This window comes from Solanum stenotomum, chromosome 7 (genome assembly GCF_019186545.1).
Source record: "Solanum stenotomum isolate F172 chromosome 7, ASM1918654v1, whole genome shotgun sequence".
Taxonomy (NCBI): Eukaryota; Viridiplantae; Streptophyta; class Magnoliopsida; order Solanales; family Solanaceae; genus Solanum; species Solanum stenotomum.
Genome location: NC_064288.1, coordinates 57,159,872 through 57,173,552, shown reverse-complemented (window position 1 = coordinate 57,173,552; position 13,681 = coordinate 57,159,872).

Sequence of the window (13,681 nt, the reverse complement as noted above, 5' to 3'; positions counted from 1 at the left end):
TTTATATATAATTTACATAATAAAATTTTAGATCAAACATGATAATAGGAGGTAAAATAATTAAAAGTTATTAAGATCGAATGGAGTACCTGTTTAAGTCTTTTTGAATCGTAGACAAGTAGACAAACTGGATATTCCTATCTTGTTGTGACGGCGTCTATGAGATGACAACCTCACTCTATCTTGTTATGATGACGTCAAAGAGTCAAATAAGTGTCTTATATAAGAGTTAGAGTGGAGTACCTAATTGCAAATGATGAAACCTAATGGGCCTTCTCATTGCGGGCTTTATTGACTGAGCTTACAATATCATCTCACTAAACTTATCAAGCTCGTTAGGTATATAACTTAATCTTCAATTATCATATAGTTGAAATCACATTTTTGATTTGCTATACAACTCAAAATAGTTAAAACTATATGTAGAATATTTTAAATATCGTAGGCACATTTTCCCAACAAATATTTATCATTTTTAGATTGGATAAAAAAACTTTACCCGCATAATGATTTATAGTTGTTGCTATAACTTCAATGCATAGTAATTACATTTATGTTTCAAATTTGTTTGACTTGTTTCGTAAAGTGAGAGTCAACTTAACTGATGTTAGGTGTGAATTTGAATATAAATTTTTTATTTTTTTAAAGAGAATTTACATATCTAGAAACTATATAAGAATTATTATAAGTCGCAATAGTTAATAATGCAAAATATTTATAATGTATTTGAAAAAAATATGGTAAAAAAAATATCCATTAGTGATGAATTTATTCCATGTTTGCATTGGATAAAATCGCGGAATTACTTATTCTAAAAATAGTTATTAAGGGATTGTCGTGTTGTTTTTATCCCATGTGAATGATAGAATAACTAATTTTACAATAATTATCTTGAAATAACTTATTTCCTAATCAAACGAGTGTATAATTGGTAAAAAAAATCAAGAGAAATACTTGTGGGGATTTTATTTTTTTTTATTTTTCATTTAATGATTTTCACTATTTGATTGTCTCAATCAACTTATCTTTTAGAAGTCATTGTTGATGTTTAATATCCAAACAAATGTGTTTTTTGGCTTTAATATCATACTCTTCTATATTTTTAAAATTCAAATTCACTAAAATTTTAAAGTATTTCTTGACATCACACCTCTTTGCTTTCCTTTTTCAATATCTTATCAAATTTAAGGGCTAAAAACTAGATTTATTTAATTCAATTTTCACAGTTTATGAAAGTGACAAAATTTACTTGTTAGGATTTTACTTTGATTTTTTTTATCCTTCTTATCATATTGAAATTTTACTTTTTATTCGAGGAAAGTCAAAGCATAATTATCATAATTGTTTTTATTCAGAAAAATATAATCTTCTTCCATATTTGGTTATTCTTTTCTTGGAGAAAAAAATTGGAACTCTATAATTTGAAGACATCTCTTCCCATACCACAACATTAGAGCATCCATAAAATAGTCGTTAAAGAGTTTTGTTTAAGGAGAGAGTTTTTCTCCGAATAGTTTTATACTTTCTTTTATATTAGGTTTTCATACTTATGCCAATTGGCCAAATCATATAATAATATTATGTTTTATAATCAGATTTTGATTTTAAAAAATCGGATTTGAAAAGAAATTTGATAAAATCGGTTATGTAACGACCGGGTTCCGTCATTATAGAAAAGTCAACGGGAAAAAAATTTGGGTCGAAAAACTTTTTCGTAATAACTTGGAATTTCTCAACCTAGTCCAGATTTGGACTAAATTGGAGTCATTAAAGTCTAGAGAAATCTGGTAGCAATTTGGTGATCTAATTATGATTTTGATCACATGAGTAGATAGATAAGTCGTTAAGGAATCCGTACGACTTTATAGAATTAAATTCGGGTGAGTAGAACTCCCAGAATTGATCTTAGCGTGAACGGGGAGTTTCTGAGTGTCGTTGGTTAAAGGTGTGTTGTGAAATGGGGGTGTAGAAATTATTAAAATAGCTCACTGTTTCGTGCAAGCCGCTTTGGCGGTGATTTCGATCGCCAGGGCAGGGCCGCTGTAGCGAGGTGAGGACCACTGTGGTGGGCCAGACGCGACTTAAAGTCGTAAATAAACCCCAAAAATATTTTATTCTGTAATTTTTGAATTTGAGAGCTAAGGAATGAACTCAGATCTTTTCTTGACAACTGTCCACCATTCTTGAGGCTAAAGGTAAGATTTTAACTCCCCGAATCTATTTTTCGATCCGTAGAACGTAATCTAATGGGTAATTATCGATGGGGGAGGGTTTTGATCTGGAATTTATGATGGAAACAACCCTAATTGGGAGATTGGGATCATGAGTATGATCTAGGGTTGTTAGAATTGTTAGTAATTCGGGTAATTAGTGATTGTTTATTGATTCTCGTATTAGATTGATTGTTTGTAGACTAAGAACAAGCGGAACGAATCCGGAAAGGGAAGGATCAAGTTTCTTAGGAAAGTTTCAAGCTTGTTTCGAGGTAGGTGATGACTGTGATTCTATGATTGTGTGATGTATGTTTGTTTTTGCTTCATTATGATACATGTATGTATGTGAATGTTGCATTATTGATCACATTAATTATAAATGAGGATATATGAATGATGGATGCTACGAATCATGACTTGATTGTATGATTATGAGAATGTACTTTGTGATTGTGATTGTGGCTTGTTGAATGGATTGGGTGTTGCGTTTCTGTCACGACCCGAGCCTACACCCTGGACGTGGCCGGCACTCGAAGACCATTGCTGGTCCCCAAGCGAACCCTCATCCTGGCTGACTACAAGTGGAAAACTGATTCAAGCATACAAAGCTTAAAAACTGAAATAAAAGTTCATAAGACTTAAATACAAACTTTAAGTCCAAAGAAAACTATGTATAATAAAATATATACAACTCGCCATAAAAAGGCAACTTTAGTCTTTAAAACATTTAACAAAATAAATGAAGACTTCTAAAACTCTACTGTCTATCTATGAAGCCTCTAAATGACAATGATGGAAGTCTGGACAATACCCACGACCTCCTAACAACTGAAAGTAAATGGAATCCTCCGGAAGCAATGAGGCTCACCATAGCTAACTCGAACTCTCGGATGTATCAACGAAGCTCCTGTTGATGATCCTGAATACCTGTGTCTGCATCATGAAAAGATGCAGGCCAAATGGCTCAGTACGTGGAATGTACGAGCATGTAAGGGGAATTCTAAAACATAAACATAAGCTTGAAACTTGATAAAAAGGAAACATACTTGCCTCTTTTCAATCTTACTCAACTCAAGGAATACTCCAAACTACTCAAACTTACTCAACTCAGAAGTACTCAAGGATAAGATACTCAACTCAGAGATTAGATACTCAACTCAAGGATATGATATTCGACTCAAAGATATGATATTCGACTCTGGATACTCAACTCTGGATACTCAACTTTGAATACTCAACTCAATATGACTGAACTCATTTCAATATAAAGCAATTTAAAACAAGTGCAATATAAAGAAACAAACTGTTTAAAAACATGCTGTGAAATCTGTGTGTATGCAAGGATACAACATAACTCTGAAATGTATATAAAAATACAATAAACTGATGTATATAAAAATACAATAACTTCTGTGGGAGTTTCTCTAACCGACAACCATCACATAAGAGCTATAGTGATGATACAGCGATCTACCTCACGCTGCCAGCGCATCCTATACCCGGCCAAAGGTATAGGACCTGAACTGCCTAATGGATCCACTAGTCTATTTCGAAAAAGGTTCATCTAAAAAGTATGACCCTTTTCTACCCATGGTGGCTACATGGTTTATGGAGGCTGTGAGTTGTCTAAACTCTCCCCCATATCGGTGCTCAATACTACTCCCAAAAATATACTAGCTCTTATGTTTTAAAAACATACTTCTTTCTGCTGATTTGAGATAATTGCTCAAAAACTTAGCTCAAAGGCTATCTTGGAAATCTCAGTTTCCCTGCTTGCTTCATTTAGAAAGCTATTACTCTTTTCTGAAAACTAGCCCGAAGGCCCTTTGGAAATCTCAGTTTCCGTTCTTATTTAAATGTGAAAACATTTATAAACTCTTTGGGAATACTTAGTCCCCATATACTTTTGAAGAAAAAGACTTCAAACTTTACTCTTTACTCTTTACTGAACTCAAAACTTAAGTCTTAAAACAAAGTTAAAACGTTTGTAAAAGACTTCTTAAAATATGGTTCATACCGAATTATGGACATGAACTACTCAATGCAAGGTTTTCAATAACCATAGATAGAACTCAAATACTTGGAACTCAAGAACTTCAATGATATTACTAATTTCAAGAATGCTCAACTCAGAGGGTTCGTGCGGAATTATAAGCATGAACGACTCAACTCAAAGACTCAAAGATACTTCTCTTCTCAAGACTGCTCGACTTATAGGATTCATGCGGAATTATGGGCATGAACAATTCAACTCAAAGACTTTATGGGTAACATGTAATAGTCCCATGCTTAGAAATATAATCTCAAAGGGGATTAGGAACTCAATACTCAAGACTTAGAACTTGAAGATACTACTCCTCTCAAAGATACTCAACTTCTGGAGTTCATGCGGAATTTATGGGCATGAACGACTTGACTCGTAGGTCTACATAACATTATGAAACTCATGTATGTGACTCTTCTCATTCTCTGACTTACTTCCTCAAAACTTAGTTCAAATCGATAGTTGATCTCAAAGGATTCACAATTGAACTCAAAGGCTTCCTTGAACTCTACTCTTAACTCTCTCTTGAATTTGAATTATGAATTCAAGAGTTATGATTCATGATATGAAGGATCTCAATAACAATATAGCTATTCGATAATTAGGAATATAACTTTTAAAAGAAACGTGAATTCAAGAACTCAAAATCAACTTATCTCAAGAATACTCAAATCTAGGGAAAGTTTCCTAGATTACTCTTTTACTGATCTGAAAGTAGATGTAGGGTGTGAGGACGAACTAGTCCAACACTATGATAGCCTTACATACCTAGAAGAACAAGATTATTGAAGAATCTTGAAGAATCTTTAAGAATCTTGAAGAAGAACTTGATTAGAAGCCTTGAAACCCTAGCTTGAAGGTAAACAATCAAGAAGACCTTTCTTGAGATTCTCGAGTTAGTTTCTTAAAATCTCTATAGCCAAAAATTATGATTTTCATGAGTGAAGATGAAAATCTGATTGTTTTGAGCTTTTTATTAGTCAAGAAATTCGTTGATGGTTTTCTTGGAGGTAAAAAGACAAAAACCGATTATTTTCAATATTTTCCCGTCGGCTAATTCGTAACAGCACTGTATAGGTTACTAAAATAGTCATAACTTTTTACTCAGATATTGGATTGACGTGAAATTGGTGGGGTTGGAAAGTAGATTCAATTACCTTTAATTGGATAGGTTATGGCTCACGTAACTCTTAATATTCTAAGAGATATGGTCGTTTAAAGTTGACCTAAGCAGAATCTTACTTCAAAACTTAATAAACTTCAAGAACTCATCAAGAACTTAAATCCATAAATTTCAAGAACGAAATTACGCTGAATAAATCATGATTGGCGTGTGGGTGAAAGAACCCAACACTATGGAAGCTTACATACCTCTTAGGGATCAAATCCATGGCGAAAATCCGCTACAACACGCAAAAATCTCGACGAACGCTTGATCCTCTCCTCTTTTCTCCTCTTTCTCCTCTTTTCTCTTCTTGAACTCTCAACTAAAACCCTAGGTGTATTTTAGAATTATAAAACTGAACCTAATCAGATTAGACCCCTAAAATATTACTAAAAACGAATTAAATTTGTTTTGGTAAGGAAAAGACCAAACTACCCCTCTAAAACCCGGTTTTGACTTTCCTTAACTGGACAGCCTAACTTCAAAAGGCCATAGCTCACTCATCCGACCTCGAAACTTATCAAACTCGGCGGCGTTGGAAAGATAATTCAAAGATGTTTCCTACGGTAACTGGTAGAACACCTAAATCATCCTGAGCTAGGAGTTATGGTCGTTTGAAGTCAACCCAAAACTCATACTTAGCTTAACTTGTAAAATTTCAGATTTTGCTATTTCCAATTTAATTCTTTTTGGAACTCAAGGTGCTACATCTAGTGACCTTAACACTTAAGAAATTTTAAATTCCTCGGTAAAATCTCACTCACTACGATGAACGGTTCGAGTCTTAGTTAAAAAAAATTTCTGGGGTGTTACAGTTTCGACACACTAACTTGGATCGGTTGCCACGTTCCGACATAATTATGGGATTGATTACCATGTTCCGGCATAAATATTGGATCGGGTACCACGTTTCGGTATGCTATCAGTTTGGGTTTGGGTTTCATGAGAGGACCAATGATTTGATATAATTGTGTATCTTAAGAAATGTGAAATTGTTCGTTGTTCGTAAATGATGATGATATTGTATATGTTTGATATATGCATGTGATTATATTGTTGTATTGACTTATGTATGTTACACTTAGTGGGATAGCCGTGTGATCTTATCAGTATATTGTGGTTATGTACTGATATTGCATTTGCTCTTTCTTTGTTGAGTACATGGTATCTTTAGACGGCTATTGACAGACATCGCTTAGAAGATCAATGATCGCCGATCAAATTCAAGGGTGAGCCAGTTCTTCCAGGCTGCCATGAGTTCTTCTTTCGTCTATGCCCACATTTCAGATTTAGACTTTTCTAGTTAGTTGTTAGTTCATTAGTTGGGGTTGTCACCCTTTTTGTTTAGACTTTGGTTCATTGTTAGATGTTTTGGTACATTGACTTTCAGGTTCTAGATATATTTTTTGCATTGTGTAGTTGTTAGATCTTTTGGAAGTTTATGGGAACTCCAATCTTTAGCTATTTAACTTGCTTCCGTAACTTAAATGTTTTAGTTTTTTGTTTAGTTGCTTGGTTTGGGTTGTAGTAATGGTTCTCCCACCGGAGAATTAGTTTGGGTGCCAATCACGACGGTCTGGGTCGTGACATGTTAATAGTGAATTTTCTCTTTTGGCATGAAAATCTAGGGTTCTCTCACCTTATTTCGCTTATTTCAAAGATTTTCGCAATACGTTTCACAGATTTATCACAATTACAAAATCGAGATTTTCACCATAATTTGTATGGACGAAATAGTGAGTACATTTATATCTTCTACTTAAGTACTAAGTATGAATTAAGAGTATAAATCATGCAAAATGTTATTTAGGGTTGAGATTATAAATATTCCCTTTACTTGTAAATTTAAAATCTTTTATTCAGTTTTTTTTTCATTGCAACAAAAAGTAATACTGAATGAAATTATAAGTAAATTTGAATCCACTAAATTTTGATTTGCTAAATCTATCTTCAAGTATATTATATACAATACTCCCTCTGTCCCAATTCACATGACTTACTTTTCTTTTTTTGGTCAGTCCCAAAAAGAATGACACATTTCTATATTAAGTAATAATTTAACTATAAAATGTCTATTTTACCCTTAATGAAATGATTTACAGCCACACAAATTTCTATCATTCATTTTGGACCACAAGTTTTAAAAGTCTTCATTTCTTTCTTAAAGTTCGTGCCGAGTCAAAGTACTTCACATAAATTGGGACAGTGGGAGTATATTTTATCAAATTAAATAACTTACTTTAACAAAATGTTGACTTTAGGAACACCCTCATCTCAAATTCCTTCTTTTTTTGGGGCAGGTTTGGTATTTGCACATATTTTAAAAAATAATAATTAATATTTCATTAATTAATATTTAATTTTAAAAAATAATTTTAAACATAAATAATTGATATTAAAGATAAAATATTTTTAAAACAATATTTTTTAATATGATGAACAATTAAAAATGAACGAAGAGTAGAGTTATTCAACCTCTTATTGATGGCCTCTAAAACGTGATTTAACGTAAAAACAAATTATTCCAAATAAATCATATAAAATAAAAGATGTCATTTCTAATTTCCTTAGTTGTTGATAAATTTTGGTTTGGCCTAAGTATATTAAAATTTTTAATTAATTAAATTGAGCAAATATTTTTTGTGTGTTTTTGCTCGTAAATATTCTTAAATTTATCATAATTGTTAATAGCTTTACCACTTAATTAATCATGTATTATATTAAATGTATACTTATATAATATAATTCTATAAATACATATATCGTCTGTTACTAAATAATTCTTGTTCATTGGTCTACTAAAATTGACCATCTATGGTTCATCCGAAAGAAATAATAAACAAATATTAGTCAAAATTTTAAGGTTTATAAAAGAAAAAGAAAAAAGACCCTTTAAAATAGTTAATGAGAAAATTAATTACTCCGATGTAACAGCTGACTTTTAATTAGACTAGGGATAACTCTAAAAAATATCCTCTTAACTGTAGAAGGTTACACTTTCACAATCAAATTAAAGAGATTTAATGATTGTGCAATTGATCAAAAATCAAATAGTTTTGAGTTATTTTACAATTTTCTTTGAAAACAAGATAAGCAATTACCCCTCGATAAAAAAATAAATTCAGAATTTAAAGTTTATGAGTTTCTGTAATAATTTTAAATTAATTTATAATAATAATCGAGTTCACAATTATAGATTTATAAAACTCAAATAATTTTTTTAATTCATATACAAAATACGAATAAAGACTATTAGATTCTCGAAAAGTCATACTCGAAGAGCTGGATCCGCCCCTGCCTCAACTTCCACCACACTTACTATTTTGAATAAATATTTATTTTTTTCTTTTTTAAAATTTATGAATATTGAATTCTAGTCCTTTTATAGTTACTAAATTCTAAATCAATAACATATATGTATTCAATAAATCTCTTAAGACAAAATAAAGAAACTGGATCAAAACAATAGCATTCGACTGAATCTATATTCTAGCTCCGCTTTAGTCATATTTGAAAAATAAATCGACTTCATATTAAATAAAATGACTCGTAAAGTAATTTTTTTTTTACCGTGTATATATAAATTAAAATCCTTATTATATATACCTAACTTTTCTCTGTAACAAGTATCAAAATTATCCCATCAATTAATCCTTTACATGTTCTATGTCGAACTATTCTGATTACAATTAATTAAACTTTAGACCAAACTTTTTCTAATTAATTATCAAAAATTTGGGCTATTCTACTGTAGCCTGTAGGTACTACCTACCAGAATTTAATTATTTTCACCTCATAATTGATTCCTCTAAAAAGGGAGATGTGACAAGTAAAGTGCTTAAATGTTCGTATGAAATTTCCTAATATTGTTTGTTATTCCATAAAAATAAAAATAAAAGGAAAGAAATTAATTTATGTGTTAATTAAGCAGCCAAAAGATGATGTAGGATATTTCTAAGTATTTAATTTTTGTTTGAAAATTTTGAGAAATGAAAGGAGCAGGACAAAAATTGACCCTCGAGTGCAAAGGCAAAAAGGAGCTTGACTGCAGATCTACCCATCCTATGATCCATCGAGCAGGGATGAAAGTTGGTCTTGGTGATCCAGTGTTACCGAGTGAAAGAGTCGTTGTTGACAAGTTGATCATCCCAAGAGCTCACATCGACGGAAGGATTAGGCACTTCAATTTATTTACCAATTATAGCGATATGTGAGATGGGTTCAGAACGTTAAACTTTCATAGGGTTTAAAATGTCAAATTTTCATACTTGATATACCAGAATGACTATTTATTTTTACACCAAATGAATCTGATCACAAGTGAAAGAAAAACATGTATTGAAACGAAAATGAGGTATCACCTATTTATCGTTCTCGTTCACGAACCAAAAAAATTCCAAGATTTTATACATTGGATTCACACAGGCCCATTAACAAATTAAATTGAGCCCATTTTATATCTCTGCCAGTCCACTTTAAGTCTTGGAGTTGTAGCCACATTACATCCGGTAGCTAATTTTTAAATTACTATTTAATATATAGCCAGTTTAATAAAATTATTTAACTTGTAGCCTTGGACAAATTTCATAGATTTTTATTTAATTTTGACTAGTTTCGATTGAAAAGGAATAAACTAAATTAGGTTATCGAAATGAATAAGGTAATCATGAGTGAAATGAAATGAATGAATTGTCGAAGTTCAAATAAGAGTCGGAAGTTTTTGAACGACAATTCAAATTTGAAATAAAAGTATCTAAATATCTGAAGTTTATTTACACAAATAATATACTTAACTTTGGATATTTTTATAACTAACTTCAAATCCTGTATATATCTGAATTTTGTAACTTTATACGTGACCTTTTTTTTAAAACTAGACAAAGTTTTACTCTAATGGTAATCACTCAAGTAGTAGTAACTCTTAATTAGGAAGTACGTAAAGCATAAGAAATTAAGAAATCAATTTTCAAACGTATTTCTATTTTTGAGAAAAGAAGTTTTCAGAAAGTAAAATAGATAAAACAAATTTCTTTTTCTATAATAGGGAAGAAAATTGAAAGACACAAAAGAAAATAGGGTGGAGCTAGAAGTACGGATACAAGTTCAACTGAATCAATTTAATAACTTTTGCTCAAATAGTATATGTGTACCGAAAGATTCATTAAATATGTATAAATATTACGTTTAGAATTCTTACTCAGATATCTCAAGTTTGAATTCTTACGAATAAAAAAATTGTATTAAGAACATCGCCCTCAGAAAAGGATCCTGCAATACATGAATCCAAATTTAGTTAGAGTGTATAAATATCAAACAACGAGTGAATCCAAATTTAATCGAATCCTGATATAAATATCGAATATCGAATGAAAAATCAATGATTATATTGAAGAGACTCTAAAGGTCTTCAATATAAGAAGGGAGTTGGTACTAATTGTACAATTTTCTACCAAAAAAATGAAATTTCTTCAACAAATATATATGCCTTTTCACATTAACATATTGTCATCTCTTTCTTAAGCATCACAAGTGATGTATACTTCATACTTGTAATGGTGACTATCTGACTTTTAAACAATAATAATTAAATGCATTGATATTAGGGATTTGGGATTTTAATATTTTTAGTCGGTTTGCGAAAAATAATTTTACTTGCATAGTCGTAATTGTAAAATATTATTGTTGTCGGCTTATATTCAATATATAACAAATGTATGATAAATTTATACTCACCAATTATATAAGTACTATACAGTACTATATATCGACTAAAATTTGTAAATAAAGTTAAACTCAACATATCTCATATATCATTTGATTGAAATGTCTTTTTGTATATGCATAAATTTATGTATTATTTTATGTTCGATTGAATGTTAAATAAAAATATTAATAATGCGAGAATTAGATCGTTTAAAGATAAAAATATGTTAAATTAAAGTAGGAAGTTCTTGTATTACAATTTTTACATTATTAATTACCATACACAACAATCTACCTAAACAATTCCTATATTACTACTAATTAGAGTTCCCGAATAACTTGTTCCGAACAAAACAACCCCTAAAAGTGTGTAAGGCTAAAATCTACATTCTTTGAACCCCCTCCCTCCCTCCCCCATCCTACCCCCACCCCCACTTCAAATTTAAAAAGTATACTTAATTAATATATCAAAATTGAGAGTCCTTTTACTAATGAGATCAACTATTTTGGGACAATTGTTTCGTGTAAGATTTTCATTGAGTGAATAAATGAAAAATGATAAGTGCAATACAAGCAAGATAACATTTTGTTTGGATGAAAATACAAAGTATTAAAGTATATAGGTTTAAAAATAGCTTATCCATGAAGATATAGTCTACACAAGCCAACTGAGTAAAGTCGTATTCGTCGTATCATAGAAGATAGACAATAATAAAAATATATCTCGTATGATATTATACGTGAAATTTGAGGATCGAAGGATAAATTATATATAAATTTTAGCTTTGCAGAATAGAAAAATCATTTTGAAAGACGCAAGATATAATAAAGTGATTTATAAAACAGACTTGAAAAATACAAAAATTAAAAATGTGATGAAATTAACTTAGGAAAAAAAATAATGGCAAACATAAGTAGTAAATATAGCCAAAGTATCCTATAATTAAATTATTATTGGAAAAACTTCCTGCTCAGATTTTATTTTTTTTTGAAAGGTGTAGTGAATTTGATAAGAGCTACATTTGATTTTTTTTTCTTTAAAAAAAAGTAAAAATATTAGATAATACTACCTAAATTTATTTTCTACATTTTTCACAATTATAAAAATAGGTTGTATTTATTATCATATGCCAAACAGTTGTAACCATGTGCTACACAGATTTTTTTTTGAAACAAATATTTGTTTTCTCACCGCTAAAATATAACACTATAATTGCAAAAATTATTGAATAGTCGAGGTTTACGCAAGTTAATCTCGAAAACATAAGATATTGCCTTTCAAGTACGTACTATTTTTCTAGATCATTTTTTAAAAATCAATTAGTGGGGTATTAATTAGATGTGACCTTTAAAGATAGATAATGAGTAATTTAGACAAATGCACTCATGATTAACATGATTAAATATTTTTATTTAAAGGTGTATACAATTTTAAAAAAATATATAACATTAACCGAAGCAAGTACTATATTACCTACTTGCAATAGCTCATATATATTATATTGGTCCTGAGTTGGGAAATTAAACTTTATGAGATCGAATTTTTGTTGTTTCTGAGTAGCATAATGATGTAACAGTCGATTGTTAACAAATTGATCATAGGTTTGAACCTTCTCGGAGAAATTTGATCGATTTTGATTTTTTTAATTTAAAATAAATGGATCGAATTTGCTTTATCTTTTATTTCTATTGCATATGTTCTATTATGTGTGATAAAAAAATTACTGTCAATACATCAATCTAGATTCGATCAAGATATACATTAATTCTCTGTACATAAAATGTTTTCTATTAAAATGATTTCATAATCAGAATTTGAACTCGAGAGTAAAGGTGATAATAGTAAACACTAGATCACAGCAATGCCATACAATTATTTTAGTCTGAGCTCATGACTAACGTGATCTTCATTGTTGATCTTCCATGCCATGTGATCATTTACTGCCACCAATATAAATTTATTCATAGGGTTCAATTTTTCCATTTTTCAAATAAATTAATATACTTTTCTTCCATTTATGTACATTTGTACAAAATGAAAATGAACATGTCTGATTTATAAGGGGAATTAAGTAGTTGCAATATTGAATTAATTAGTACCCAATGGCAAAATACTAATTCATAAGGCTTATTAACTATTAATATTTGAAATCGAAGGATGTAATAATTATATATAAAGGATAAAATTCGGACCGGACAAGCAAAAACAAGTAAGATATGATTCAACAAAAAAACATCGAATTTTATTCTTGTATATGGCTAATAAGATCAATGATCTTGCTCACGATTAGATTTAGATAGAGTTGCATGCATGTTATAAACAAAATTAGTAATGTGGTGGTATAGCCTATCTAACTTTGGAAGTATGAGATTGGGAATCAAAAAATGATCGATCAGAATAAGTTTATGATTTCAAGTTTTCAACCGTTCTCGAGAACAGAATCAGAGATCTTCTCTCATTATTACGCAATTCAACTTGTAACAGAAGCAATATGTGTAAATAAATCTTTATGAGGACGAGATTCACCTATAATGTTTTCTAAGACTTAGCTATAA